General features: G+C 31.6%; 1 long non-coding RNA gene and 1 other non-coding gene across 2 annotated transcripts; one reads left to right on the top strand and one right to left on the bottom strand.

The window, feature by feature from the left end:
• Nucleotides 1-1229: 1229 nt before the first annotated feature.
• On the bottom strand, nt 1230-1311 carry Trnas-uga (transfer RNA serine (anticodon UGA)). The gene has a single exon. It is a non-coding gene; the product is annotated as a tRNA-Ser (tRNA).
• A 646-nt stretch (nt 1312-1957) lies between these two features.
• LOC126737847 (uncharacterized) lies at nt 1958-3752 on the top strand. The gene is made up of 2 exons (XR_007661123.1): nt 1958-2170; nt 2934-3752. It is a non-coding gene; the product is annotated as an uncharacterized LOC126737847 (long non-coding RNA).
• The last annotated feature ends 2705 nt before the right edge of the window (nt 3753-6457 follow it).

The following is a 6457-nucleotide window of genomic DNA, read 5'->3' as shown; positions in this document are numbered from 1 at the left end:
AAATTTATGTCCATTATTCGACCTCCTTTCATTTTTATCTAGTTATTTGGATACATTATGGATGAGGAAAACTTACTATCGGTTGAACTTTCTATTTTTCATATCCCTTTGCATCAACAAATTATTTATCTGTCCAGTGGAAAATTTTATTTAATGGTCCTATAGCCCGCAAAGTTTGTGTGACATCCATTCGTTTTTTTTCATAATATGAAACGGATGTCCACTGGACATTCATATTTCAAAAAAGAAAATAATAGGAACAGATGCAGCTTCATATTTTGTTGGTGATGAAGTTGGTACTTCCGGTACCAGAGGCAGTGAATAAGATTTTTTATTTTTGGTATTTGTAGCCTGTCTAGAATATTTATTGTACCTAGATATAATTTTTACCTACAAAATTCTGTGGTTCTAAAGTCATCATTAAGACGTTATACTTTACACGTCTTGAGGCTGTGACGTATTAACGTCATCTTTACGTCTTATAGCCGTCACCTAGCTGATCATCTACGTCCTAAATAAGATTAAATAAAGACGTCTTTCAGACGAAAATTTCTACCTGGGTTGATTGGAATAGGTTTTATTATTCATATTAAATAAAAAAGTCTTAGTTTATTCTATTAATTTTAATTAATAATTCTACAAGTTTAAGTATAAATTCGTCTAAAAAAATGCTGAAGCGAAAATCTAAGTAGTAAATTAATAAGTTCAAGGGTTAAAAAAGCATTGAATTTATATTAAAGTGTAATTAATTTAAAAATAAGTTCTTGATGTTTTGTCTAGTAAATGTTAGATAAGTTGATTTTTTAATTAAAATGTAAATGAGTTATAAAATATTTATTAATAATTTACTTTAAAATGTTTGTAGTTTTACTTAACTTTTGTGTTAAAATTACTGAAGTTTAAAGTTAATTAACTCGTCGATATTTTAAATTATCGAAAACATATATAGTTAAAAGCTGAGTTGTTAGTATAAAGCCAGATTACTATTAATTATTTATTTGTCTTTTATTAACCTAATTATGAACTTGAAACTACCTTGATTATTTAATTACTTTAAATTTAATTTTAATGTTAAGATTTAGTATCTCGATTCTATATTAATTTTCTAATAAGACACAAAAACGTTTGAGTTAAATCGAATTTTAAAATCTGATAGTTAAAAAAAATATCTCTAAGAATTTAAATAATTTAATAAACATTTGATTAAACTATAAAAATTAAAAAAAGTTCGCTGCGGACAGGATTCGAACCTGTGCGGGCAGAGCCCAATGGATTTCAAGTCCATCTCCTTAACCACTCGGACACCGCAGCTTATACAATAAAATTGTACTGTGCACGTCTCTTTAGTACATCCCATATTCACAATTATAAATTTAGTTTTATTTTAGTTATTATCAAATAATTTGTAATTTAAATCTTAAAATTGGTATAGTAAATTTTAAAATTTGATCTAGCTCTATAGCAAAGTGAATACTATTTAATTCCATATTCAAACATTCAATGGTAGTGACTCCCTCTGTCAGAGGGTAGCTGAACTAAGCTGTAAAGGTTAACCAATATCCTTATTGAGAATTAACTGAGAACTGGAAAGATTTTTTATAATATTAAATTAAGTTTCTACATGAATCAGATTACTGGAAACTGTACACAGCAAGTGCAAGAATAAAAGTTCATGGATAAATCATATTTAGATTCTATAGTGAAGTATTTTATGTCGATGCCTTTGTGCATCTCTAGTGAAGAATTATGTAAACCAGAACTCTTATTACTGAAAACTAGTAAGAGCAAGAATCCGTGGTGAAAGCTCTTTTTCACTTTATAGTGAAACATCTGACAATATCGATGTTTTTGTTCGTCTCTAGTGAAATAATTTACAGATTTCTACGTTGGACCTCAGTCAAATTATTACAAAGTTTGCCCGCGAGAGGTTCTAGCGTCAAAACCCGATTGTCAAAACCCGACTGAAGTGCAAAATAGATTGACAGTCACGAAAACCAGTCGGAATTTCAAGATTGTTTACGATTTATTGAATCTACGGTCGCGCTAAGTCTAAAAAAACCCCGCCGCGAGTGAATTTTAAGTCATATCCGTCGTGCCGACTGATTTTTCCGTGATTTTAATTTGCCTTTCATGGATTAGCCCCGTGTCCGAGTAGCAGATCGTCAAATCGGTAAGCGGAGATCCCTTATTTTATATAAAACTACGATTTTTTCCTTTTTAAAATACCAGAAATCAAGGTTGGTCAGTTTACGAACGCGTTTTCGCTATTTACCACAATCGTTTTTGGACAAAATAGGATTTATCTGTTAGATAAATCCACTGGATTCTCATGGGGTAGGTCATAGCTACAGGGGTTAATTTGGCGGCCATGTTTGTTGACATTTTCACTCAGGGGGTCCACAAAAATTATACCACCATAGGGAATAAGCATAATAACAGTCTGGCATTAGTTATAAAGTAATGTAGCTTTTTTAGTGTCACATTTGGTCCTAAGGATATGCTTAAAATGTTTTTTTTTTCATTTACAGCCTTTTACTGTCTACAAAGAAAATTGATTATGTTTACATCTAAAGTTTAAATCCCTGAAGATGATCCAGTTAAAAATATTGAGTTTACTTGAGTCTATCCAACATTTTTTATTTAAGTTATATTTAGTGAAAACTTTGCAAGGTATGTCTAAAAATTTTAATTGTTTAGTAGTTCAAAGGGCCTTGCAATCACCTGTTTTTGTTCATCCAATTATTTTGTTGCTCCAGTTAAAAGGCACCATATTTTATCCTTATTCTTGCAAATGGTAGAAAGGGGATAAATATACTTGCCTTAACCCCTTTCTATGGTGGTCATTTGATAAAATTTATCCCATCAGATAAAAACACTTGGGAATTAGTTATTTGATCAGATCTAATATTCAATTTAAATCCCTTTTTTTTAAGGAGAATTGGACTGGGTTCAACTGAATGGAAATCCTACTCTATAGAAACAGAAATTAAAATAACAATGAACAGCAAGAAACAGTCACCAACAAAGAAGAAAAGGGACAGAAATACACTGGTGGCCAAAAGTAGATTGACAACTACTTATTTTTCAAATTTGTTTATATCATGGTTTAGAAAATGATAAATTAGGTGGAACAATACCCAATTAAAAAACAACAAAGCCTATTTGTAATGTTTAATTATATTTAAACTATTTATTGGTAATACCCAATTTTATTAAAAAAAAAATTAAAAAAACTATACAATTTTCAAGTGGCCAAAATTAAATTGACAAATTCAGAGCTTACTAAAATAAGAATAAGTATAGAAAATTTAAAGGGTTTTATTCAATAATGTGTTGCATATAGCCTCTATTTCTTCTCACTTCCACCAATCTTTTGGGCATTGACCTAATTAAACTGTCAATATAGGACGTGTCAATGGATATCCAGCATGCCTTCAAAGCTTCAAAAAGTTATGTTTATTTTTGAAATTTTTACATCGGATGTGAGGATCAATTTAATCCCAAATGTTCTCGATCGGATTTAGTTCCGGTGACTGTGACGGCCATTTGATAACATTAATTTTTTCTTGGGTCAACCATTGCTTAACGACCTTGGATGCGTGTTTCGGATCATTTCATGTTGAATGTAGTGGTTGAGTGGCATAACTTCATCAGCGTAAGGTACCATAACATCCTGCAGTGTGTCTTTATACATGAAACGATCCATCGTGCCTTCTATCAAGTGTAGTGGACCCATCCCATAGCCCGAAAAACACCCCCACACCATCACGCAACCACCTCCATGCTTGACTGTGGACACTGTATATTTGGGATCATACCTTTGGTTCACAGGACGCCTAACATATCTTTTGCCATCCGAATTAATCAAATTGAACTTTGATTCATCACTAAAAATAACCTTTTCCAATTCGGAGACTGTCCAGTGACTATGTTGTTCTCGAGCAAAGCTCAATCGCGCCCGTACGTTTTTTAAACTTAGCAGTGGTTTCTTTGCAGGGTGTCTTGTTTTTAAATCACTATATTGAAGTCTCCTTCTAATAGTACGACAACTAACTGAACCCACACCTTCTTCTTCCAAAAGCAGCTTGATTTCTTTTGAAGTTGCGAATGGGTCAAGTTTTGCTGTTTTCAAAATTAATTTGTCAACACGACTAGTGGTCTTCTTTGGTCGGCCAGTTTTTTTTAGAGGAACAACACTTCCATGGAGATTAAAATTTTTTATTATTTGACTTACTGTTGCCCTCAAAAGAGAAAATTTTCGAGCAATATCCGCCTGTTTAACCCCTTTTCGGTAATCGTCGATTATTCGCATCTTAATATCGATCGATAAAGTTACACCATGTCGCATTGTGAATATTTTTCAAAACTAAGAGTAAGGAAAGTCAAATCAACAGAAACCAAGGCATATAAAACTCAGAGACTGAATTATGTTGTTTGTAATCCAATTTTGGCCACCTAGCAGTTAAACAAAATTATTGGAATTTGATAAAAAAAATATTGAGAAAAAGTGCAAGCAATAAAATCTATGAAATTTGTTTCTTCAAACTATGTTGTTTACATTCCTGAACACTAATAAGCTCAACGGGTTTTACCTTTGCTTCAGATAAAATATATCCATAAAAATGGAATTTGTCAATCTACTTTTGGCCACCAGTGTAAATATACAATTTAATTGGTTCTTTTTTAACAAAATTTTTTTATTCTTAAGCTATGCCATCAATTTTACTTTTCCATTTGACCCTTAATGTTTGTCTCTGGTGCAGTTGCATTTTTTGATAAAGTACATTTACACAAGGGACCCCAAATAGTTTCAGGATAAATTTACAGTAATTAATGTATGAGACAGAGAAACAATTTAAATATGACAAACTACCTGCATCTAATAATGGACCCAGAAATAATATATTTCTTAAATGGACATTTTGAAGGAAGATTTATTCAAAAATTATTAGGCTATTTTTACCATATTACCATATTTTCAGTTTAAAATGAAGTAAGTATTTCTATGAAACTTTTTTTTTATAGCATGGTAATAAATAATATAAAAAAGACAAAAAAGTACGAAAAATATATTAAATAAAAAAAAATAAATCAGCAAAATTATACAGGGTGTCCCAAAAGTGATGGATCAAACTCAAACAGAGGATAGAGGGAGTCATGTTCAATCAAAATCACCCCCTATGTTGTTATGCAATTGTGAATAGTTTAAAAGTTATAGCCATTTTTATGTATTTTTTAAATTCAAGCACACTGTCAAATAAAAGCTTATAAAAAAATTATACAGTGGATTAAACAATGCGGTTTTTTGTTTGTTTTTACCTAGAAGTGATGTACCTTTCTAATAAAAATATTTTTTTAAATAATACTTTTCGAAAGAGCTAAAAAAAATTCTTTTTGGACTTTTTACATCTTTAAAAATAAGTACCCTTAACTTTGATGCCATTTTTTTCTCAAAAATGTAAGACATAAGAGTGACCCTGTAGCTTAAAAGCTTCTTCGTTTTATACCGATTCCAGCAAGGCATGACTTAAATACATTATTTCTTATTGGCTAATTAAATTTTGAGTTTTTCAAAAAAGAGGCAAAAAAGAATTTTATGGCAAAATCAATATTTACCAATTTTTTAAAATAAATAATTGTGTTTTGTTGGGTTGGTGGATTGCAATAAGGTACAAAAAACATTAGAAAATGGTTTATTGTTTTACATGATAGTTTTGCTATCATTTACAGTAAGTGTTCAAAATGTCTGCCGCGAAATCTAATGCATAACCTACATCGGCGTATAAAATTTCTCTTAATCATTCTGAATGAACGTTCATTTTGGGTAATTAATCTAGTTGCTGTAATTATTTGGTGGCGTAGCTCTTCCTCATTACGATTTTCCCTGGCGTATACCAACTCCTTAAAGTACCCCCATAGAAAAAAATCAATTGGATTTGTACATCTCCGTCCAATCCAACGACCAAGGTAGGCCTCATTTAAAAACTGTCTCACCTGAAGGGCGGGCGCTCCATCATACTGCAGCCACATTGATTGACGAATATTTAATGGAATATCCTGAAGTAAAACAGGTAAGTTTTCTTCCAAAATTCTCCTATAGATTTCACCATTTAATCTGGCTGGTAGTTCAAACGGCCCAATTAATGAACCGTTAAGAATGCCACTCCACATGTTCACACTAAATTGATGTTGAAAGCGGTCATTTCTAACAATTCTGGGGTTAAAATATGCCCAGTGGTGTAAATTGTGAATATTAAATATTCTCGCCCTCTGAAAACTAGATTCGTCTGACCATAAAATTTTGTTAAAAAATTGTGGATCCTGCCTATTACGATGAAGCATTTCTCTACAAAATTCCACCCTCTTGTCATAATCACCCGGTAATAGATCTTGAACCCGTTGTACATGATAGGGATGCAACTGGTTTCTTCGTAGAATGTGGTGTACTGTTGTTCTC

This window comes from Anthonomus grandis, chromosome 6 (assembly GCF_022605725.1).
Source record: "Anthonomus grandis grandis chromosome 6, icAntGran1.3, whole genome shotgun sequence".
Lineage (NCBI taxonomy): Eukaryota > Metazoa > Arthropoda > Insecta > Coleoptera > Curculionidae > Anthonomus > Anthonomus grandis.
The sequence above is the reverse complement of the archived record's forward strand: the minus strand, read 5'-3'. Positions and strand labels throughout refer to the sequence as shown.